Source organism: Danio aesculapii, chromosome 12 (assembly GCF_903798145.1).
Source record: "Danio aesculapii chromosome 12, fDanAes4.1, whole genome shotgun sequence".
In the NCBI taxonomy this organism is placed as follows: domain Eukaryota; kingdom Metazoa; phylum Chordata; class Actinopteri; order Cypriniformes; family Danionidae; genus Danio; species Danio aesculapii.
In genome coordinates, this window is record NC_079446.1 from 5,215,615 (window position 1) to 5,241,916 (window position 26,302).

Sequence of the window (26,302 nt, forward strand, 5' to 3'; positions counted from 1 at the left end):
TATATATATATATATATATATATATATATATATATATATATATATATATATCATTCATTCATTCATTCATTTTCTTTCCGGCTTACTCCCTTTATTAATCTGGGGTTGCCACAGCAGAATGAACCGCCAACTTATCCAGCATATGTTTTTACGCAACGGATGCCCTTCCAGCTGCAACCCATCTCTGGGAAACATCCATACACACTCACTCACACTCATACACTATGGACAATTTAGCCTACCTAATTCACTCATAAGCAACGCAGTGGAGCAGTAGGTAGTGCTGTTGCCTTACAGCAAGAAGGTCGCTGGTTCAAGTCTCAGCTGGGTCAGTTGGCATTTCTGTGTGGAGTTTGCCTGTTCTCCCTGCGTTTGCGTGGGTTTCCTCCGGGTGTTCCGGTTTCCCCCACAGTCCAAAAGACATGCAGTACAGGTGAATTGCGTAAGCTAAATTGTCCATAGTGTATGAGTGTGAGTGAGTGTGTTTCCCAGAGATGGGTTGCAGCTGGAAGGGCATCCGCTGCGTTAAACATGTGCTGGATAAGTTGGCGGTTCATTCCGCTGTGGTGACCCCGGATTAATAAAAGGGACTAAGCCGAAAAGAAAATAATGAATGAATGAATGAATTCACCTATAGCGCATGTCTTTGGACGGTGGGGGAAACCGGAGCACCCAGAGGAAACCCATGCGAACACAGGGAGAACATGCAAACTCCACACAGAAATGCCAACTGACCCAGCCGACGCTCGAACCAGCGACTTTCTTGCTGTGAGGCGACAGCACTACCTACTGCGCCACTGCGTCGCCCATATATATATATATATGCCTGTGTGTGTGTGTATAATTTATATATGTGTATATTTACAGTTGAAGTCAGAATTATTAGCCCCCCATTGAATTATTTTCTTTTTTAAATATTTCCCAAATGACGTTTAAAAAATTTTCACAGTATGTCTGATAATATTTTTTCTTCTGGAGAAAGTCTTATTTGTTTATAATTCAGGCTAATAATTCAGGGGGGCTAATAATTCTGACTTCAACTGTATATGTGTGTGTAATCTGCGTACATTATAAATGTGTATTTTAACAAAACATTCATTTCATAAATGAAAATTTAAATGAAATGATAAAGCACTGTGGTCAGTTTTGACTGCAAACAAATAACAATTATAATATAACCATTTTTAAGTAATCTAATCAGATAATAAGTAGATAATATGTGAAGTTTACCTTGAACAAGCACTTTGAGCATCACAATGTCAAAATCTTCTGCTCCTTCCTGTTCTGCGTTATAAACGGAGATGATGTCTTTGTTTTGGTAGATGCTTAAAACCTTTTAAAAAGCAGCCAAGCAACAACAGAAAAAAAAACACTGCTTAAATGTATTTATACTCCAATATTATATGACTGTGTAAAGTGTGTGTAACATTTACCTTGTCAACAAGTTTGTCAGTATCTTTCTCTGCCGGAAAATATTTCTTGACTTTTGCCGCTAGTTCTTCTCGGAGTTCCATGATGGGGCTGGCGTCCTCCTTCTCTGATGCTCCAGGTATCGCTGCAGACTGAACATTCTCCACAATGTCACTCACTAGATTGGCAAGACCACCAGAACAGCCAGAACCAAACACGGTGTTGAATTCTTCAGAGACATCTCTAAAAACTGAGGTGAAGAAACATCTCAAGTCAGAGTCAAACTGAGTCAGGGTTCAGTCAAACATTACATTTTAAATTGTAAAAACCCTGTTAAGACCATTATGAATGAAATTTAAAGGGATAGTTCACCCAAAACTGAGAATTCTGTCTTGTTTCAAACCTGTTTGAGTTTCTTCTTCCCTTAAACACAAAAGAGGATATTTTAAAGCAAGACCATTGACTTCCATAATATTTGTTTTTCCTAGTATGGAAGTCAATGGTTACAGGTTTTAAGCATGCTTCAAAGTATCCTCTTTTGTGTTCAACAGAATAAAGATACTAAAAGATCTGGAACCACTTAAGGGTGAGTAAATAGTGAATTAGACATTATAAGAGTCTGCAGAAATCCTGTAATGAGGATGTTTTGTGTGAATGAAGCTGTAAACTTCTCACCTCCAGCATGGACGTGTCTCCAGCTATCAGCATATTCAGAACAGGAATGTCAATGCTTGCATTGCCTGTGTATGAGATGATGTATTAGAGCAATCACATATCAGTCATTACAGGCCCTGTTTACACAAGGTGTTTAGAATCAATTTTGTCAATGCAATTACAGTGGACACTAGGGGTGTAACGATACATTTTCAAGATGGTGTAATGCAAAATGTGATGATGCATCATTCAACACTAAGGATTTTTTCTACTTTTTATTTCAGTGGTTCAGATTTTACTTGCCCTGCTAAATGTTCACTGGCCGCACCAAAAAAGTAGTTAATAGCAATTTCTTAGCCACATATTTTAAATAATGTGTCAAAAGTATAACTGTTTACATACACTTTTTATTCAGCATTCATTCATTCATTCATTTTCTTGTCGGCTTAGTCCCTTTATTTATCTGCGGTCGCCACAGCCAATCTCATCCAGTATTTGTTTTATGCAGCGCATGCCCTTCCAGCTGCAACCCATCACAGGGAAACACATACACACTCATTCACACACATTACACTACGGACAATTTAGACTACCCAATTAACCTGTACCACATGTCTTTGGACCTGTGGGGGAAACCGGAGCACCCGGAGAAAACCCACACAAACGCAGGGAGAACATGCAAACTCCACACAGAAACGCCAACTGACCCAGCTGAGGCTCGAACCAGAGACCTTCTTGTTGTGAGGCGTATATGAGGTATATATATATATATATATATATATATATATATATATATATATATATATATATATATATATATATATATATATATATATATATATATATATATATATATATATATATATATATATATATATATATTCACAAAAATTTACCAGAAATTTAAATTCAAGGAAATATCTGTAATTTAATGTCCGTTATTTTATGGTAAATGTCTGTAATTTAAGTGCCTTTATTTTCCGGCACCCCAGCTGCTGGAACAAAATGGAAAAATTTTTTACAGTATATATTATAAGCTAAAATGTGCACTTTAATTTTGACACCCACAGACATATAAAAAGGTCAGACTTTCTCATACAAAGCCTCATTTCAGTTTTCAAGTTTTGTAAAAAATTTATCTATTGAATTAATCAATCTACTAAAAAAACCTTGGCTAGAATAATACATTATAGGCTCACATTATAGAGCAGGGCTGGGCAAACTCAGTCCTGGAGGGCCGGTGTCCTGCACAGTTTAGCTCTAACTCTAATCAAACACACCTGCTTATAGATTTCTAGTGATCTGAAGACACTGATTAGCATGTTCAGGTGTGCTTGATTGGTGGAGCAAAACTGTGCAGGACACCGGCCCTCCAGGACCGAGTTTGCCCACCCCTGTTATAGAGAGAAATAACAGATGAACCAGTGTTGTGTGCCAAGAAATCCACCCCTGCTGTAAATTGCACACCCTCTGAAATGTGCATATATTAACTTAAATTTTGTACATATATTGTATATAATTTTATTTATAAAATTAGCTTTTTATCCACAAAGAAAGAACAGCAAAATTCAATTAACGCTAATTATTTTGAATTAAAGTTCAAGATTATTATTAAAATTAAATATCCATGTCACAATGTAATTTAAAACTTCAGAAAACTCCCTAGTAAAATAAAGACTTTTAGGTTTATTATGCCCTTATATTTTAAAAATCAAATTGAATAATTTTATAAACTTTACGAACCCATGGGAAGCATGTATTATCCAACTTGGCATCAGACAAATAGATGTAATGGTAAACTTCTACAACCCCAATCCAGCTATTTGACTGGCCTGTCTACAGTCCCAACCTGTCTCCAATAAAGAACGTGTGGCACATATTGAAGTACTAAATGCTTTTGCCCACCTTAAGACTTGTTTGCAGGAAGAATGAGACAAAATTACACCTGAAACACTTAATCACTTGGTGTCTTCAGTCCCTAAACGTCTTTTAAGTGTTTGTGATAAGGAACGGCAAATGTGGTAGATGCTTTACTGCTCCAACTTTTTTTGAAATGTGTTGCAAAACCAAAATTGGAATATGTGTTTATATAAATTATTATAAAAATATATCATAGGGAACACGTTAAATAATGTTTGTTGTATTGTCTGCGATGAAATACAATTCAAAGTAAATTAGAAATCTTCTTTGTTTTTATTTGTGTTTTTCATAGTCACAACTTTTTCTGATTTGGGGTTGATCACCACATCATTGATTAACTCATTTCTAGTTATTATAGTTAATATTGTACTTAATATTTCAGTGTTCTTGTTCATTTAGGTCAGGGATGTCAAACTAAATTCCTGGAGGGCCTCAGCCCTGTACAGTTTAGTTCCAACCCTAATTAAACACACCTGATCAAAATAATTGAGTCCTTCAGGCTTGTTTGAAACCTCCAGGTAAGTGTGTTGGAGCAGGGTTGAAACTAAACTGTGCAGGGCTGCGGCCCTCCAAGAATTGAGTTTAACATCCCTGATCTAGGTGGTTTTCATTGCCACACTGTCTCATAATATCCCTCAAGAGGACCTTTAACATGCCCCTATTAGGCCATTTTAAAGTTTAAAACTTGGATTGGGATGTCACATGCATAGGTTTACATCCATACAAAGTCAATAAATGTGATTTTCTCCAAATTCACACTGAAGCATCAGTCTCTCCAAACCCTACCTTTCTGAAAGTCTGCTCTACTCTGACTGGCAGATGTGGCCCAGTCAGTTTAATCAGTTTTATTCTGTACCTGGGCGCTGGCGGGAAATGTAATCCTCCAGACGGGCTCTGAACGCCAGCTCTCCACCTTTACGGCCAGTGGTCCCGTCGTCCACCAGAAGAAAGCCTTATAGTTGTTGTCCAGATAGCAGGAGTCACGTGATATGTTCTTGACCATATACTTTGCAGGAAAACTTCCCTAAAATAAAGATTAAAAATTTACTACTGAAGTACTGAAAGTAAAAGTACAAGTATTGTGTAATGTAGTTATTAAAGAAAGACATCATATTGTTTTGTTTATTTTAAATATCTTTTTGGGGGCACGTGATAAAGCAGAACGAAAAGAAACATGGCTTACGAATGTTTATATGAATTCTCTCGCACTTGAACCACTGATCTGACAGATTATAACAGCTTTAACGCACACCTTTCAAAGTTGTGTGTCACAAAAACACTCCATAATCCACTCAAAACGCTATTGAAACCCATTTTCGCATCGCAGATTACCGGTTTGTAAACGCTGGTAAACGGAAGTTCTAAACATTCCACCGGAAGATGCTGATCGCTGTGGTGCCCCTCCATGCAGCAGCCAAGAAAAAGGTCTATAATTGTGACGAGTAGGGGTGTGAATCTACACTGGTCTCACGGTTTGGTTCGGTTACGATTATCACGCCATCGACTGGGTTCAATTCAATACCTCGGTGCATTGACGATGCTTTCCATACATAATTAGATATTTTCTTCACAACACAAGATTTTTTTATTAAAATCTATAAATATATTAATATTTCTATATTATTTGTAATACAGTTTCGTTCTTTAATACAGCAGTAAGATATATGAACTGTACCTTTAATCTGACCTACTCAAAGAAAACACTCTTTCTGAATGTATCAAACAAAACTCCAACACATGCACAGAAGACAGCATGAGCATTCACAGCAAATAAACTAATGTAAATATTATCCCGCCTGCTTTTTGAGCGCTGTCAATGGAGGTCTTACACCTCTATGATTGGTTATTGTCTTCACCTGCTCAACAGAAAGGGCTGCAATCGGCTTTAGAAATGAAAGCGATGTTCACCGATGGCTGGAAGAACAGCCGAGGTTACAGTCTGTATGCGCATAATACGCGGTTATCACAGGTAATCCATAATAGACACAGTGGAGAAAACACGCACCACAGGCACGCTCATGTCAAGATCCACAAGTATCGATTTAACAGCCAAGAGGAGAGGAAAGTTACCTCATAAACACGCCAGCGGGTCAAATGTCCAAAGTGAGAGAGAGAGAGAGAGAGAGAGAGAGAGAGAGGGAGGTAAAGATGGAGTTTTACAGCATTTCTCCGTAGTAGTGAAATAGCGGCTCGTGTGCTGTGCCGCCTTCATTGTCAATGAAAGACTGTCCAGCAAACTCACAAGCAGTTGAACTGTGTACAATTATCTACCTTTTAAGTAGTAGGAGCGTTTTATTTACTCGCCTCCTTCGCCATAGTATTCTACTACAACATCGCCCATAGGAGATAAATGACGTCAGTACTTAATAACTGGTTATGATTTATTACTGAACCGATATCAATAATTTTGACACCGCTAGTAACGAGTAACGATGCAGCACATTAAAAAATTTATCAGAGTAAAAGTATTAAACTCATTGAAAATATGTACTTAAGTAAAAGTGGAAGTAGGAGAAAAATACAATACTCCAGTGGAGTACAGATACTGCCTTTTAGTACTTCAGTACAGTAGTGAAGTAGTTCTACTTCGTTACTATACATCTCTGGTGATGGGCTGCACCTGGAAGGGCATCCGCTGCGTAAAACATATGCTGGATAAGTTGGCGGTTCATTCCGCTGTGGCCACCCCAGATTAATAAATTGACTAAGCCGAAAAGAAAAATGAATAAATGAATGAATGAATGAATACTTGGCACAACTACTGTTTTTACATGACTGTGATGGTTGGGTTTAAGGTTGGGGTGGGGGTAGATGTTAATAAAGTACAATTAATGGGAAATTTAATATATAACATAAATAAATCTCGTTACCTTCCAGCGGAACGGTATCTGATCTAACAACCCAATATATAGGCTGCGTTTACACTGCAGATCTTGATGGTCAATTCCGATTTTGTGACTGTATCCGATTTGTTTGATGATCTGCTTACATCATCTTTTAAAAGTGACTCGTATCCGATCGTCTGCATTTACACAGCACACGGCAAAGGCGCAAAGAGCAGGAAAAAAGAGCAGGCGCTGACTAACAGCTGATAATTAAAGAGTTTCTCTATTCCTGCAGTAATCTGTTCGCAGTTTTTGACAAGCTCTTTTACTATAGTTTATAACAGAAAGGTTCTCATTTGTCCGTCTTCTTTTGATATATAGGCTTTTTTTAAACCTTTAGGCATCGGCATCTTAATGTAATGTCCATGGCGGGATTTATGTATGTGATGTATGCACTTAGATTAGTTTATATTGGTTACGTGGCAGACATCGCGCTCTCTCGCTCTCGTTAACATGCTTAAATACCTGTGCTATATGACAATATAAAAGCTGTTTTAGTCCTCGTGTATGAGATTTAAGGTTTGGGACTCTGCTGAAGTCGGTTCTGAAATGAAAGCGTCAGGCTTGACATCATTTGTTACGGGTTTTAATGACGCGTGACTCGCATTGACGGGTAAAAATCCAATCTACATTCTTACACTGCAGACACGAGAACACAGATTAGATTCATATCGGATAAATTTCCACATATGAACAAGGCCTGAATCTGATTTGAGTAAATTGGAATTCATGTGATTTGTTCCTGCTTACACGTACATGGGCCATATCCGATCTGTGAGAAAAAAAATCGGAATTGAGTCACTTGAACAGTGCAGTGTAAATGCAGCCTTAGTTTCAGCATTGATATCAGAATGTGCACGTCTGCAAAAGTCCCATTCACATGATATACAATAATAAGTTTGAATTATAATTGATCAGGAGCTCCAGAACTGTATTCAATTATTGTATTTATGAGAAATTTATATGATTTATACAAATAAATCTACATTTCAAAGTGAAAACAAGGCTATTTTACTGACGCCACTTGCTTGTTTTAAGGAAAAACTGTCAAATAGTGCTGTTTAAACTATCTAATAAACTAACTGTATTGACGTCGCAATATTTATCACAGAAAAATAATATATGGCAATATCAGATTTTCCCAATATCATCTTGAGTGTGTGGCCTTTATCAGAGTGTTACCTCTGGGTTGATGAGCTGCTGTCTGTTCTCCACCAGCCCCCAGGGAGCGATGCCTATAGGAAGCACTTTATTGAGTGTGATGGAGGAAACAGCAGTGGCGTTATCTTTCACAGCCTCTCCGACACACCGGCTGATGCCCTGCCTCAGTCCTCCAGTGATGACCCATGCTCCTGAACACAACACACACAATGTTTTTACTTCAACTCAGGATATTTAAGTTATGCATTGAAATATTACTATATTATTGTATTAAATTAGGCAGCATGCTGGCGCAGTGGGTAGCACGATCGCCTCACAGCAGGAAGGTCGCTGGTTTGAGCCCCAGCTGGGTCAGTTGGCATTTCAGTGTGGAGTTTGCATGTTCTCCTAGTGTTGGTGTGGGTTTCCTCCGGGTGCTCCGGTTTCCCCCACAAGTCCAAAGACATCCGCTATAGGGGAATTGAATAAGCTGTCTGTAGTGTATGTGTGTGTAAGAGTGTGTATAAGTGGTTCACAGTGTTGGGTTGCGACTGGAAGGGCATCCGCTGTGTAAAACATATGCTGGATAAGTTAGCGGTTCATTCCACTGTGGCCACCCTTGATTAATGAAGGGACTAAGCCGAAAATTAGTTAATGAATGAATTAATGTATTATATTAGGGGTGGTGCAATGGGTAGTGCTGTCACCTCACAGCAGGAAGGTTGCTGGTTCGAGTCGAATTAAATAAACTAAATTGGTCGTAGTGTATGTGTGTGAATGAGTATGTGGGAGTTTCCCAGTACTGGGTTGCAGCTGGAAGGGCATCCGCTGTGTAAAACATATGCTGGGTAAGTTGGCGGGATAGTTCACCCAAAACTGAAATTCTGTACTTTCATAGTATTTGTTTTTTCTACTATGGAAGTCAATGGTTACTGGCTTTAACTTTCTTTGAAATATCTTCTTTAGTGTTCTCTACAGAATAAAGAAACCCATTCATTTGCAACTACTTATGGGAGAGTAAATAGTGAGTAAATTTTCCTTTTTGGGTGAACTGTGGCCGTCACGGTGACGCAGTGGGTAGCACGCTGGGCATCCGCTTCGTTATACATATGCTGGAAAAGTTGATGGTTCATTGCACTGTGGTGACCCCTGATTAATAAAGGGACTAAACGATAAGAAAATAAATGAATGAATGGGTGAATTGTCCCTTTAACCCTTTTTGGTCCTTTTTTAAATAATTAAATTAACCATTTAAGTGAATTGAGGACATTTGAGTCATATTTATTATTATACATTTTTTGTGGTTTTTATTTTCTGCTTTTCTAATTATTTCTGTAAATTTTTTCTTTGTTTTATACTTGTAACAAACACAATATTAGAAAAAAAAACGAAGTTATTGAATATTTAATTAATATAATTAAACCCACAAACAAAAGTGATCTTAAATACTTTTTAATCATTTTTATATTGAATTGTTAAACATTTTTCATTAAACATTTGAAGATCAGCAAAACATATAATAATAATCCTCAAGGTTTTTATTATTATTATATGTTTTGCTGCTCTTCAAATGTTACTGAAAAAATATTATTGTTTGCATATTTTATTTGGGGACGACGCAGTGGCGCAGTAGGTAGCTCACAGCAAGAAGGTCGCTGTTTCGAGCCTCAGCTGGGTCAGTTGGCGTTTCTGTGTGGAGTTTGCATGTTCTCCCTGCGTTCGCGTGGGTTTCCTCCGGGTGCTCTGGTTTCCCCAAGAGTCCAAAGACATGTGGTACAGGTGAATTGGGTAGGCTAAATTGTCCGTAGTGTATGAGTGTGAATGAGTGTGAATGAGTGAGTGTGGATGTTTCCCAGAGATGGGTTGCAGCTGGAAAGGCATCTGCTGTGTAAAACATATGCTGGATAAGTTGGTGGTTCATTCCGCTGTGGCGACCCCGGATTAATAAAAGGACTAAGCTGAAAAGAAAATGAACGAATGAATGAATGTTTTATTTGGGTGGATGAGTACACGGGTTTTTATGTAGCCATAAACCTAAAAAATAAAGTATCCACTGATCATTTTCAGAAATATCAACAGCATTGGTATTAAATCTTGATTAACCCAATTAAATCAAATTGATTATGAATCTATTACAATCGGAATGGACACCCAGAACTGTAAAATCAGCATGAAAAAATGAATAAAGCATAAGACATGAATGCTATTGTGTATGTGGAGAGAGAAGGGTCAGATATACCTGTACTCTGAGCCGCTTTGACAAGCCCCTGTCTCAGGATGTCCCGCACCCAGCTCTTGACCTCTGATCTCCCCTCGCCACCTACCACTGACACCACCAGGTTGGGCTGCGGCAGCTTCCAGTGCTCCCTCATCAGGTCAAACACCCTGGCAGGATCTGTGGTGCTGGAGAGACGCAGAAACTGGCACACGGAGAACGAAAATCACATTTACATGACAACATACAGCCATTTCTTCAACTATCAGCAATTCTTAAACTCATGGGGATTATTTAACATGTTCTTATTAAATTAAAGAAAAGGATGTTAACCATGGCTTATTTGTTTTTTAATTATTATTCTTTTAAGGTGAGTCTTAAGTTGTTAGGTTTTGGCTTTTTTTACTTTTATAGTGCTTTTTTAAAAGTCTAATGCAAGAAAAACATTCAAAATACACTCTTAAATGTATGTAATTACCCTGCTGTCTGGAAAACTTTATTCTGATTGATAAATGTCATCCCGAGATAAATCCACATACTTACATCCACATTCATATGCATCCGCTTGTCTGTCATTAGTTTTTGTTTCGTTTTTTACTGTTTGGTGCCATTTTGTGAATGAATAATATGTAGGTCAGTCAGCCTATGCTTTATTCAGCCATTTCAGTCACTATCATATTTGTGTTTTTGACTGTTTAGCGCCATCTTGTGACTGCCCGTCTGAAAAAAAAACAGCATATTGATGTTGGTTTGCTGGGGTCTGTTCTTCTTCATCCGTTCATACGTGGATTACTCGGTTAGCTGGATTTGGTTATTGACGATTTGACATGATCCAGGATTGTTTTGTTCTTCAAAACTGATCCGAGAGTTGTTGTTATAGCAACAGTTCTGGTAGCTCAAACCTGCTAGGGAGCAGCAGCTTATTTCATATAAACAGGATTAGATCAGGTCATTTCAAGCAATTGTAATACTGAAAGTATGTACCGAATTCTGATATTTATTTACAGTAGTTATATACACTTGGGAAAATAGTAAATATATTTGTTTACTTATATATGTGTGTATATATATATATATATATATATATATATATATATATATATATATATATATATATATATATATATGCAAGTTAAAGCAGTGGTTCTCAACTGGTTTGGCCATGGGACCCACATTTTTACATTGTCATCAAGCCGCATCCCAAATTTTTAGGAACTATAATATAATTTTAGGAATTATAATTTTATAATTTGAATTTATTTTTAATATACACAAGTAGTGACAGATAAATGATAATAAAATCAACAAAATGCACTTTTGTGATGCCCTCAGCTCTTGGAGTCGTCTTTGAAAATAATCCACAGGTTTGTCCTTGCAATCGGGATGTTTGGTTTCTAAATGTCGTTTTAATTTAGAAGGTTTTATGCTGTCCTGTGAGGGCACCTGACTACATCTGACACACTTGAGGTTTAAGCCTTTTTTGACGTCAACATATATAAATCCATACTTTACATATTCGAGATCGTACTTGCGCATTGACATATTTGTTGCTACAATTAAATGAAATTTCACATGTGACACGTTGTGGTTGTCGCGCGCGCATTTCAAAATAAAAGTCTGGTATAAGCAAAATAAGTTAAAAATTAAACTTTTGTTGTTTTTTGACCACACGCGACCCACTGAAAATGTTCCCGCGACCCACCAGTTGAGAAACACTGAGTTAAAAATATATATATTAGTAAAACTTATGCAATCTGCACTACGTACTTTGTACTGCAGTACAAAGACTGCCACCTGATGGTTCAAAGAGAGAATTTATTGATATGAACTTTTTAGATCGCTTTAGTACAATTTGTGTATGATATTAGACATGCACAATATGTGACTTGTTTTAAAAGCAATAATACATTTATGCAGTCATGAACATGTTTTGACGGTTAATATGACGATGATTTGATGCTTCACAAAAGTTGGAGACGACTTTACCAACATCAAAATGCTTTTGTAAACATTTAGTTATTCTTTACACCGATTAAGAAACCCGCTACAATAGCTAAATTTTATACTATGGCTACTATAGTAAAGAAAATCCACTCTAACTGTAAAACTAAATTGCTAAATACTCTCGACACATGAAAGTGTAAAGCCTGCAGCCCACAACAAATGTGGAAAGTTACTGCGTATCATATTTAACAAACCGTTTGCTATGAATTTGATGTAATATAGCTCACATGGAGAATTGAATATTAATCAGATGATGTCATTAAGCTGCTGTGCCATCAGCCAATCGTTGCATTGCTGATCATGATTTCGAGGATCGATAGATCTGTCCTTCCAACACACGCAGCGATCTCAGATCAGTTGATCCAGACATTTTAATCTAATTCACGAACTTGTTTGAAGAACCAAATTAGCCAGAGATCAGTTATCAAGATTAAAAAATCCAGGATCTGCCAAATCATCTTAGATCATTTAAGCGAGGTACGAAGAACGGACCGCTGGTCTCAAAGCTGCTGTTTTTTTCAGCAGTGTGAATAATGCGCAGGCTAGTCAGCTTTTTTAGGCTTCATTAAAAAATTATTAAACTATTACAGTTTAGTTTTGTGTCTAACTTTTATGTTTTGTGGCAAGTAGCCGTGTAATAAGCGGGATAAAGTACATCCAGGATGATGGTTTACACAGAATAAAGTTTTATACAACTGCGTCCTGCTTCTGCTGATAAGCCTGTCGGGGTTTATTCTTCGATAACAACCTCCTGGATGTGCTTCTACTCGAACTTCAAGTTTTCATAAGACATGTTAACCACTTGGCTGTGTTTGGGTTAGTTTGACAACAAATCCCCACTACCCAACATCATACAGCATTGAAGAGCCTCGATAAACATTTAATACTACTCTGTGCTTATCTGAAAGGGTGAGTAAATCAAGGGGAATGGTTTTCATTTTTATTCCCTCAAGTAAACCATTTCAATTATCACAAAGAGAAGCGGTGTAAAAAATAATATGGGAATGATTTCTGAATTGTATATAGAAAGTTAATCATGCAATCGAAAATGTTGTTATATAAATTTTACTAAAATCAATTTAGCTGCTTTTTTTTATTTAATGTAAATTGCATTATTTTACCCTCAGAATCAAACATTCATAAAATATAATTTAATTAATTAATTAATTGTAAATAAAAATGTTTTGGCATTGATGTGAACTCACGTAGCTGTGTCTCTTCCCAATGCCGGCGAACTCCAGATCTCCATAAGCGTCAGTGGGCTGTTCAGAGGAGTGCTGAGCGCTGAGCCACTGACTGACCACTGCTGTGCTGAAGTTATCACCCAGAGCCACCGACGGGTGATTGTCTCGCGTCGCCCCGCACTGACACCGACCTCCATTACTACAAAACCACATGCAATGTAAAGTTTATTTATTATAATAACTCAAGAACAATCGAAAGGCAGGTAATATAAACAGGAAACATAACAGGAAGCATGAACAACTTACATAAACAGGAAACACTGACTGAAACAAAGGGGCTTAAAGGTCTGCCATGAAACAGATAATAAAATTGTGCTTTTTTCCTCTATCGTGATTTGTAACATAATATATCTACTTGAAACCACCCTGAAATGAAAAAAAAAATGTAGGGCAGTGCATGATTTTGTCTTTTGGGAACCGATTAGATTGTTGGAAGATGGGTGTTGCTAACAAAATGAAACAAGATTGACTAATGAACACATTCAGAGCAGAAACGAGACACCCACTGATAGCCCTGCCCTAAATGGCTGATAACCCCGCCCTAAAGGAGTGATAGCCCTGCCTTAAACTGATAACCCCGCCCTAAATGGCTGATAACCCCGCCCTAAAGGACTGATAGCCCCGCCCTAAATGGCTGATAACCCCGCTCTAAAGGACTGATAGCCCCGCCCTAAATGGCTGATAACCCCACACTAAAGGACTGATAGCTCCGCCCTAAATGGCTGATAACCCCGCTCTAAAGGACTGATAGCCCCGCCCTAAATGGCTGATAACCCCACACTAAAGGACTGATAGCCCGCCCTAAATGGCTGATAACCCCGCTCTAAACGACTGATAACCCCGCCCTAAATGGCTGATAACCCCGCCCTAAATGGCTGATAACCCCGCTCTAAAGGACTGATAGCCCCGCCCTAAATGGCTGATAACCCCACACTAAAGGACTGATAGCTCCGCCCTAAATGGCTGACAGCCCCACTCTAAAGGAATTCCATGTGACCCGAAGCAAAAAAAAAGTCTTGATATATACATCTACTTGACTGTAGATACTGAGGGAAAATTAATGTTTACAAAATAATGAAGTGCACAGATACATCATTCATAACAAGCACCACTATATACATATAAAAATACGAAGAGTAAATTTTCATTTCTTTCCATTGCGACATAACAGGGCACTAAGATACAACGTACACACTGCTAAATAGTTTCGTGTTGCACCACTGAACTTAGTTTAAGAGTAACTCTATATTCCGACTAAATCTTTACAGAAGCCTCCGTCCATGAATAACGGTAGAAAAGACATGAGAGTGAGATTAGATTACATTGATGAGCTCATGATCGGGACAGCCATGGACTCAGAGGCCCCTGGGCACAATTCAGAGGCCCCTGGGCACAAGTCTTGTAGGCCCCCTACCTGGCCACACCCCTATAGTTGAATTAAAAAATAAGATTAATAAAATATTTTTTTATGCCCGCATTTTTAAAATAAATGACATACAGTACATATATTTCTAGTTTACAACATTTAACTTATTTTTAAAGCATTTAAAGCACACTTTGAAAAATAAAATACTAATACAACTAGTGAAAATGAATGGATTTTAATAAACTTGTTCACTGAAGCATTATTAAAAATGTATATTTAAGGGTATTTTTAATGCATAACTTCTATACACTTATAATGCATATGATTTGGATATAACACCTCTCTAATCCAGATCTATTCATCCAGTCTTCCATAATACACACACTTAGTAATGACTCCTACTTGTCTTCCTCGTGATGAAGAGTAGGCAAAATCTGATATATAGTGGGGGAAAAAAAAGAACGTGCTCATCAGATGCTGGATTTGAACCGGGTTCATGATCGATCGCGTCAAAACATGTTGCGATGTGCTTTACAAGCTACGCCACTTACACTGCGGTATGTCACTCTCTCTGGTTATGTTGTTACTGTCAATTAAATGGTGATGGGCGTGAATCATTCAACTAGCTTATTCCAACGAGGTGCGCTATTTGCACTTAGCCTAAATAGACACTCCAAAATCTGCACCATCCCCCCTCCCCTCGCAGGGGCCCCAAGTGCGCACAGGTGGCCATAATGCCCATTGGCTAATCTGGCCCTGCTGAACTAATGATTTGGACTTGGGTGATTCAAAGGAAAATGAAAGTAATGACACATGATAATGGTACTGTAACATGACTGTTATGATATATTGAAGTTCATTCATTCATTTTTTTTATTTCGGCTAAGTCTCTTTATTAATCTGGGGTCACCACAGCGGAATGAACCGCCATACATTGAAGTTATATATTGTTATTTATAACAAATGTAATATAATGGATAATCTACCCTTTAAGTGAGGCTGTTTAACTTATTATCTACTAATGTGCAAAAGATGAGGCTGTTACAAATCTACTAATGTGCAAATTCACTTATGGATGCCAGCAAAATGTACTGGATTTCTCTCAACTCAAGCCACTGTGCATTTCCACAGTGACAAAACAAACTAAAAATCTTCTTAAAATTCCTGTGAAGTGCTTTGAAATGTGCAGTTTTAGTCTAAATTTGACCTAATTGCAACTGAAACATGAAGACAGGGCAGAATGTATAATAGTCCCTCCCCTTTATTAAAAAACAACCAATAGTGTTTTTGTTTTTTAATCGCAGCTCTGCCAGTGAGAGTGGTTGACATCAAGTGCATCAAATGAAAAGCCAACCAGAAGCATCTTAAAGGGGCGGGACATGGAAGATACTATAGAGCATTTGATTGGTCAGAAAATTTGGTCAGAAACTATGAGGTGACGTCAAAAGTAGTGGATTTGACAAACTGCAAGCTTTGGATGTTTATATCAGGTTTATATCCTCTAAATGTGAATTTTGTCACTGTTTTGGAGCACGTTGGCTTATGGATATCCTTATGGCTAACATACTGATTCTAAACTACATTTTACATTCACTGGACCTTTAAATGTTCTACAATGATCTGAGGGTGAATAAATGCTTGATGTACGTTAAATAAATTAATCATAAGATTTTCATCATATCACTATATAATAGTGTTAAATATTCATGATTACAATAACAAAATGGCGACACAGTGGCTCAGTGGTTAGCACTGTCGCCTCACAGTAAGACGGTCGCTGGTTCGAGTTCCAGCTGGGCCAGTTGGCATTTCTGTGTGGAGTTTGCATGTTCTCCCCGTGTTGGCGTGGGTTTCCTCCGGGTGCTCCGGTTTCCCTCACAAAGACCAAAGACATGCTCTATAGGTGAATTGAATAAACTAAATTGGCTGTAGTGTATGTGTGTGAATGAGTGTGTATGGATGTTTCCCAGTGTTGAGTTGCAGCTGGTAAAAAATGCTGGATAAGTTGGTGGTTCATTCCACTGTGGCGACCCCTGTTTAATAAAGGGACTAAACCGAAGGAAAATGAATGAATGAACAATAACTAAATATTCCTATGATTTTTCTCACAATCGAGCAGTCCTCAACAAGAGAAACTGAAAGCCAAAGTCTTACCTGAACGAGTCCTCCACAAATGTTGTGCACAACCTCTTCTTGAAGAAATTTGGAATCCAGCTCTAAAATCAACACAATTGACTTTTTATTCACTCGTAAACATAATACTGTACAAATACACTGTACACTCTCATTAAATCACCAAGATAAAATTGTCATAAGTTAGCAATCATTAAAGATGCTATTGGAGATTGTATCCAGAAACATGTTGCGTTGTGTTTGTCTGAAGAACCATGCTTGCAGTATTTCTTTTAGACAGGTATGAATGTTTTAAAACCACGCAAAGCTTATGTAGATTGTGGACCGGTCGCCCAGTCAATCATTCAGCGAGTCAGACAGACAGACGTTCGTTCGACAGCGGCCTCTGGTGGATTTACGCGAGAACAGCGCGGGCGTGAACGGCACTCGCAGGAGACGTCCGAGAAGCTAAAAAGGCGCACACAGCGGCCTCTCGCGGATTCGCGAAAACCAAAAACTGCAAAAATACCTCCCGGGATGTATTTCGCGGTCTCCAGAAACGTCCTCGGGACTACGTTTTGGGAATGAGCCTGGGCTGCAGTAAGTTGTCATTTAATTAGAATATGTCAATAGCTAAATTTTGACAAAAATGTCAGATAAAAACTAATTCTAAAGTGACGATATGGTAAAACAACGATAACTAGATATTAAAGTTTGAGGACAAACTTTATGGTGGCTTGAAAAGCCGAGTCTGAATTAGCATGTTACTAGCTTGAATTAGCAAGTAACTAGCATGATTCTAACATAAATTAGCATGTAACTAGCATGATTCTAGCATGAATTAGCATGTTACTAGCATGTTTCTAGCATGAATTAGCATGATTCTAGCATGAATTAGCATGTTACTAGCATGATTCTAGCATGGATTAGCATGTAACTAGCATGATTCTAGCATGAATTAGCATGTTACTAGCATGTTTCTAGCATGAATTAGCATGTTATTAGCATGAATTAGCATGTTACTAGCATGATTCTAGCATGAATTAGCATGTTACTAGCATGTTTCTAGCATGAATTAGCATGTTATTAGCATGATTCTAGCATGAATTAGCATGTTTCTAGCATGAATTAGCATGTTATTAGCATGATTCTAGCATGAATTAGCATGTTACTAGCATGATTCTAGCATGAATTAGCATGTTTCTAGCATGAATTAGCATGTTACTAGCATGATTCTAGCATGAATTAGCATGTTATTAGCATGATTCTAGCATGAATTAGCATGTTACTAGCATGATTCTAGCATGAATTAGCATGTTACTAGCATGATTCTAGCATGAATTAGCATGTTACTAGCATGATTCTAGCATGGATTAGCATGTAACTAGCATGATTCTAGCATGAATTAGCATGTTACTAGCATGTTTCTAGCATGAATTAGCATGTTATTAGCATGATTCTAGCATGAATTAGCATGTTACTAGCATGCTACTAGCATGAATTAGCATGTTTCTAGCATGAATTAGCATGTTACTAGCATGATTCTAGCATGAATTAGCCTGTTACTAGCATGTTTCTAGGATTAATTAGCATGTTACTAGCATGTTTCTAGCATGAATTAGCATGTTATTAGCATGATTCTACCATGAATTAGCATGTTTCTAGCATGAATTAGCATGTTATTAGCATGATTCTAGCATGAATTAGCATGTTACTAGCATGATTCTAGCATGAATTAGCATGTTACTAGCATGTTTCTAGCATGAATTAGCATGTTACTAGCATGATTCTAGCGAGAATTAGCATGTTACTAGCATGATTCTAGCATGAATTAGCATTTTACTAGCATGATTCTAGCATGAATTAGCATGTTACTAGCATGATTCTAGCATGGATTAGCATGTTACTAGCATGTTTCTAGCATGAATTAGCATGTTACTAGCATGTTTCTAGCATGAATTAGCATGTTACTAGCATGATTCTAGCATGAATTAGCATGTTACTAGCATGTTTCTAGCATGAATTAGCATGTTATTAGCATGATTCTAGCATGAATTAGCATGTTACTAGCATGATTCTAGCATGAATTAGCATGTTACTAGCATGATTCTAGCATGAATTAGCATGTTACTAGCATGATTCTAGCATGAATTAGCATGTTACTAGCATGATTCTAGCATGAATTAGCATGTTACTAGCATGATTCTAGCATGGATTAGCATGTTACTAGCATGTTTCTAGCATGAATTAGCATGTTACTAGCATGTTTCTAGCATGAATTAGCATGTTACTAGCATGATTCTAGCATGAATTAGCATGTTACTAGCATGAATTAGCATGTTACTAGCATGATTCTAGCATGAATTAGCATGTTACTAGCATGATTCTAGCATGAATTAGCATGTTATTAGCATGATTCTAGCATGAATTAGCATGTTACTAGCATGATTCTAGCATGTTACTAGCATGTTACTAGCATCAATTAGCATGTTATTAGCATGTTTCTAGCATGAATTAGCATGTTGTTAGCATGATTCTAGCATGAATTAGCATGTTGTTAGCATGATTCTAGCATGAATTAGCATGTTTCTAGCATGAATTAGCATGTAACTAGCATGATTCTAGCATTAATTAGCATGTAACTAGCATGTTACTAGCATGATTCTAGCATGAGTCAGCTTGTTTCTAGCATGAATTAGCATGTTGTTAGCATGATTCTAGCATGAATTAGCATGTTACTAGCATGACTAGCATGTCACTATCGTGTTGCTAGAACCTTTCTAGCAAGATTAGCATGTCAGTAGGATGTTAAAACTGTTAGCGTGTGTTAGAATAGCTAGTCACCGTCTCTGGGACAGTTGCTAGGGTGCTGAAATTGGTTGCTAGGGAGTGGCTAGTAAGTTTAAAGGTAATCAGTGATTGGCTGCTGGCTAGACTGAGTTGAATGAGGCCAGACTCTAGTCTGTAGGACAGTCTGATGCAGAGTTATGAGCTCACAAAGGCTGATCCAATGTTAAGTGAATGGGAGTCTTTTACAGTGGAAGTCTATGGGACAGTTGCTAGGGTGCTGTAAGTGGTTGCTAGGGAGTGGCTAGTAAGTTAAAAAGTCATCAGTTATTGGCTGCTGGCTAGACTGAGTTAAATGAGTCCAGTTAGAAGTCTGTAGGACAGTCTGATGCAGAGTTATAAGCTCACAAAGTTTGACCCAATGTTAAGTCAATGGGACTTTTGGGTTTTTTCTGGGTCGTTTTTCGGAAAACCCAAGGTCGGATCAGTTAGAAAAGATATAGCAACCCGAGTCAGACCAGTTTGAAGGTTTGACGAAAGTTTGAAGTATGTAGCTTGAAAGGCCTAGGAGGAGATACACTTAGAAATTAGTCTCAGAAGAAGAAGAAGAAGAAGAAGAAGAAGAAGAAGAATAATAATAAGTTTAAGATAGATAACAGTATGCTGGCTTTTCAAGCCACCATAATAATATTAGGCCTGTGTGTAGGTCTACTATTGCTTAAAATGCTTAATTTTGTAGTCATTATGGTGGACTTGAACAGACTTTCTTTATGTCCTGTTTGTTAATTCACAGTAAAATGATGACATCAGAATATAACTATTCATAATTATAAAGTTGAATTATTATGTTTGAGACATGTGCTTGTCATTTGTCATTGACAACATTATTAGACCATTTGTTTTCACTGGTAAAATCAGACATTTGTCATGATCAGATTCCTTCTTGCATTATATTCAACATTATATAAGCTAGAGTAGCTATACTGACAATGTAAAACATTTATTTTCATGCACAACACTATGTGTTCACTATGAAAGAAAAAATCAAAAATCAAATGCTTGTCGTAATCATAACCGTAAAATGCGTTATGATCATTTAAATCATGTGCGGCCAGTTTCATTTTCACTTCCTAGTGCGGCTCATGGCTGCAGTCACTGTGATAAAACCGACACGCATGCAAATCATTCTTTCAGCGCGACTCTCAAACGGGGACAAGGGGCCCTCAAGAGCCCAAACTGCCACCCAGGGAGAGTGGCAGGCCCCTGGGACAGCCCACTGGGGTCACAGACCCTTTAGCTGGAGGACAAGGGGCCCTCAAGAGCCCAAACTGCCACCCAGGGACAGTAGCTGGCCCCTGGGGCAGCCTGCTGGGGTCACAGACCCTTCAGCTGGAGGACAAGGGGCCCTCAAGAGCCCAAACTGCCACCCAGGAACAGTAGCTGGCCCCTGGGGCAGCCTGCTGGGGTCACAGACCCTTCAGCTGGAGGACAAGGGGCCCTCAAGAGCCCAAAATGCCACCCAGGGAGAGTGGCAGGCCCCTGGGACAGCCCACTGGGGTCACAGACCCTTCAGCTGGAGGACAAGGGGCCCTCAAGAGCCCAAACTGCCACCCAGGGACAGTAGCTGGCCCCTGGGGCAGCCTGCTGGGGTCACAGACCCTTCAGCTGGAGGACAAGGGGCCCTCAAGAGCCCAAACTGCCACCTAGGGAGAGTGGCAGGCCCCTGGGGCAGCCCACTGGGGTCACAGACCCTTCAGCTGGAGGACAAGGGGCCCTCAAGAGCCCAAACTGCCACCCATCAAACTGAACATTATTTACAACTTTATTACTTGTTATTTACAGCCTATGCAGGTTCTGTTCACTAAGGTAGCCGTCATTGGCGTGCTGCGTGCACGTACGTGCAATCTCAGCAGCTCATGGTCAGCTCACGTGTGATTTCGCGGCCACAAATATCATTACATGAAGACAGAAATGACATTTCTGGGTGAATTATACCTTATAAATACAGTATGTGACACTTCTACCCCCATTTAAAGGTGTTCATGTTCCTGTTAAGACTCATGGGTCTGCCTTTACTCTTCTCTCCTGTCCTTGAAAATATAATTGGCTGAATCGTAGAAAAGCTGAATTAAGATCGTGTGTAGGGTCGAATCAAGATCGTGATCTTTTTTCGATTAATCACGCAGCCCTAACTCCAACTACTTAAAAAGCAGACAACTGTGCACAATTAACTGCTTGTGAGTTTGCTGGACAGTCTTTCACTGACAGGGAAGTACATCAGAACCCCAAAAATGAAAGCTGTAAACCCTCCCTCACACTCTCTGTGGCCCCTTTGACATGCTGGCGTGTTCGTGAGGTAACGTTTTATCTCCTCTCTCGGCTGTTCCAACAATAACGTTTCTTGTGGATCCAGACACGAGTTTTCTCCACTGTGTGTCGCCGGCTATAATGGATCAGCTGTGATTGCCACGGCCGTTTAACATCAGTGTCCGTGTCACTATTTGCTGAACAGAGCCAGAGCCGAGCTGACCGTTAGAGCCAATCGTAGCCTTTTCTGTTGAGCGCGTGATTAATCATAGGAGTTTAAGAACTCGCTCAACAACGCTCAAAAGGAAGCGGGATAATATTTACGTTTGTTTATTTGCTATAAATGCTCATGATGTCTTCTGTGATTGTATTTGAGTTTTTTGATACATTCAAAGAGTGTTTTCTTTGAGCAGGTAAATTTAAAGGTACAGTACAAATATCTGACTGCTGTATTAAAGAACAAATTTGTATTACAAATAATATATAAATATAATTATAATACATATAATATAATTTCAATACAAGCATTATTGTGTTGTTAAGTAAAATATTAAATTGTTTATGGAAAGCATCGTCAATTCACTGAGATGCATCGAGATATCGATTTAAACCGAATCGATGGCATGATAATTTTAACCGAACCGAACCGTGAGACCAGTGTAGGTTCACACTCATATATGACAGTGTGTGCCTTTGAAATCATCTTCATTTCATCTGATTTGTTTCAAATCCAGGCATATTATTGTCAAAACACTACAAATGTAAAGCTGCGAACGGATTTCATGACAACAGCTAAAACGTTTAAACGATTTTTGAGGCGTTTGAGGCTCAGAATTTCATCAAACTTGCACACAACTCGGATATGGGCAAAAGACAGGGGTGTGGTTAAAGCACTTGCTACTGGCACGTTTGCTGTTTTTTTTTTGTTGTTGTTGTTGTTGGTGTTTTTTAGGGTTGCTTAAAAATAAAGACTACCAGAGTGTTTGAAGTTTGTGCCCACGGTGCTTTGTTTTCCTGAAGCCAGTGCCAGTGGCAGTGCCACTGGGGATTAGTTCCCGCAATGCTGCCTGCAGCTTTAATTTCGTAATTTCTTCTCAACCCTGCCCCCTTTCATAAGGACAGCAAGAAAAACCTGTTTACTCTTTATAGAATCACTTTACTTATGACCAGGGACATACTCATGACAAAATTTTGTACAAAATCATTTTAATAATCATTTTAAATCATAAATAATTTAGAGTATAGTAACTAAAAACTTAACATATGGAATAAAACAGTCTTTGGAACTTTTATTTAATTAATTATTTTACTTAGAACACAATTAGAACCACTTCTTTGGAAAACAAAGTAAGTCTGTCATATGATATATCTACAAGAAAACTTAAAATAATACCATGTTATTATAGACTATATAAACATTTGCAGAATGTTCAATTATATTACAGAAATTAACATAAAAAATAAATGAATATATATTTATGCCTATTTACATAAGTAAATAAATAGATTGAACCTTGGCCTCAAAAATCTGTGGGTAACTGCAGATTTCTGGACTGCTCATGATGACTTATTTGGACCATAAATTGTGGGTTCAGTTTAACTGTTAAAGTGTTTGGTCACAAACTTTATCGATGCACAGTGCAATGAGCTACTGATGTTAAACATGTCTTCAGGGGAATTCTAACTGAGGAAATTACATAAGAATTTCACACTTTTAAAAAACTAAACACTGCATCCAACTCAGCTCAGCTTAAGTTCCCTCATGCCTGTCCATGACTAACAGCTTCGAAGTTCAAATATATTTCTTTACATTAAGTTATAAGCACCAATGCATTATTTAATAAAGGTATTAAGATTACAATTGACTATTTTTAACTAAATAAACAACACAAACTAACACAAACACGTCATTAACTGTTCATTAACAGCAATAAATGTGCCTGCAGTAATAAATGTCCTGTAACATGAACGCTGAAGTTAACAAAGCGTGGCCTGTAATAACAAGCTAGCTATCTCTATAAAGAAGCAGAAAGCAGCACATGACAAGCAAGCACATGCACAGCCTTGCATTTGGTATGTTGTTTTGAGAACCTCCCAGAAGTCTTCGTCGTTGCCAACATTAAATCGAAACAAGCAGCTTCGGAAAAGTTGTAGCGGCTGTAATCTGTTTTCTGTCAGACTTACTAGATCTGTTTTCGGCATCGCAGCCACTCCGCCCTCCTCAATGTCCTTCTCGTTCATGGTGGTGGTTTTTGGATCTTATCAAATCTCTGTTTGTTGTGAGTTTTCAGTTCACGGTGCTCAGTGTGCGTGCGTTACAGCCATAACCGCCGGGAAGGAGGAACTGCGGGCCGCTGGAGACTCTCTGCGGGTCAGGTGTGCTCAGCGCTGGGTGTGGCGGCTGGAGAGGCACGTGAGAACGCAAAGAGGCGAGACGGCAAATTGAGTGGAGTTTGCCTGAAGCACAATCCGGTTCATTGTACGTTAGACGTGTGTGTGTGTGTGTGTGTATGCGTGTTTTTGTAACATATCAAGACACAGGTGTGTATAATAACATGGGTTTACAATAATGTTGTGTTAGTAATGTTAATTAACGCATTTACTAACATGAACAAACAATGAACATTACATTCATTACAGAATTTGTTCATGTTAATGAAATTACAGCCGTTCATTGCTAGGTTATGTTAACTCATGTTGCATTAACTACACTCAAAAAATCTTGGGTTATTTCAAAACAATTCTGGGTGTAATAGAGACTTACCCAACTGCTGGGTTATTTTTATTTAATTTCAAGAGTTCACACTTAGCTGATGATTAATTATAAGCTTGTTTGGCATGCTGTCCCGGGAGAGAGCCCTGAGCTCATAAGATCCTCGAGCCCGGGGCTCCCTCCCGTTGCAAGGCGAGAGGGGAGTTTGAGCTCAGGGAGATCTCGAGAACTCCCCCGCTGTAATAACCAATGAACAGCCAGTGATTGCTCTTGAGAGATAACCATTTACTAGTAGCATGTCTATAGTGCCGGTTTGGATTAGTCAATTAACTTATGTTGCATGTTTTTTGGACGGTGGGAGGAAACCGGGGAACCCGGAGGAAACCCACGTGAGCACGGGGAGAAAATGCAAACTCTGCACAGAAATGTTTGGTAAAGCCTAGAACCAGAGACATTCTTGCTGTGAGGCAACAGTGCTAAGCACTGGGCCACCGTGTCACCCATCTAGGAAGAAGGAGGAGTAGGGGTGGATGGGGGATTCTTCAAAACGAAGATAGCGGTGGTACGTAACCCAGGGTATTCGTAGTAGCTTAGGAGTTGTCTGATTGGTGCATTGAGAATTGGATAATGCGGATCCAGCCTCTAGCAATCATAAGCATGTCATCCTCTCGAAATTAGTTTATAACTAAACTCCACTTAATTTTAATAGGACCAAGTTTAACCCAGTGTTTGGGTTAGTCCATATTTTACCCAATTTGTGTTTACTGTAAACTCAACAGTTCTAAGTGTAACTTAAGCATGAGTTTGGATTTCAATAACGCATTAGCTAATTTTGAATTATGGTTAATAAATGCTGTACAGGTACTGTTGATCATTAGATCATGGTAGTAAATACATTAATGAAACCTTATTGTAAAGTGTGACAGACACAGGGATTGCAAATTGATTGTGAACTATGAGAATGAGCTTTTTCAGTTAGTAAAACTGCACAGTTTGCTGTGAGGGTTGGGTTTAGGGATAGGGTTGGGTGATAGATAACACAGTATGTACTGTGTAAAAACAATGGAAACCTGTGGAATGTCTCCATAATTCACTAAAACAGCATTATGCAGCAGATGTGCAGCATTTCTTTACAAAGATCAGCAGACTGTGAAAACTATGAACCCCATATGCTGACATTTGGCCACAGAGTACGTATAATGTACCAGACACTTTCCACAAATAAACTACAAACCAGGGCCTGGTTTTATAAAGTAATCTGACTGGAATGAGCACTTCAACATCAAAAAATGAAAACCAGTCTCGGTCTCTGTATGGGTGCAGACAGTATAACCATATTTATTACAGTGTGCAGTGCAAGCTGAGAAACTGTGATTGAGGTGTGAAAGAAAGCATGAAAAGGATATTATTCTGCATTGGACACACTGTGTGTGTATGTAAAAGAAAGCCCCACCTCCTACTCAATATTCCGCATGAGTTAGAAGTATCACTATACTGAAATAAAATGCTCAGCAACTTCCGGTTAACATAGACTTTAAATTGCAA

The 26,302-nt window shown here is 38.5% G+C and overlaps 1 pseudogene; it reads right to left on the minus strand.

Annotated features, from left to right (window-relative positions):
- Window positions 1-24,454, minus strand: part of LOC130238826 (transient receptor potential cation channel subfamily M member 4-like) — a 48,558-nt pseudogene extending 24,104 nt beyond the window's left edge.
- Window positions 24,455-26,302: the final 1,848 nt, after the last annotated feature.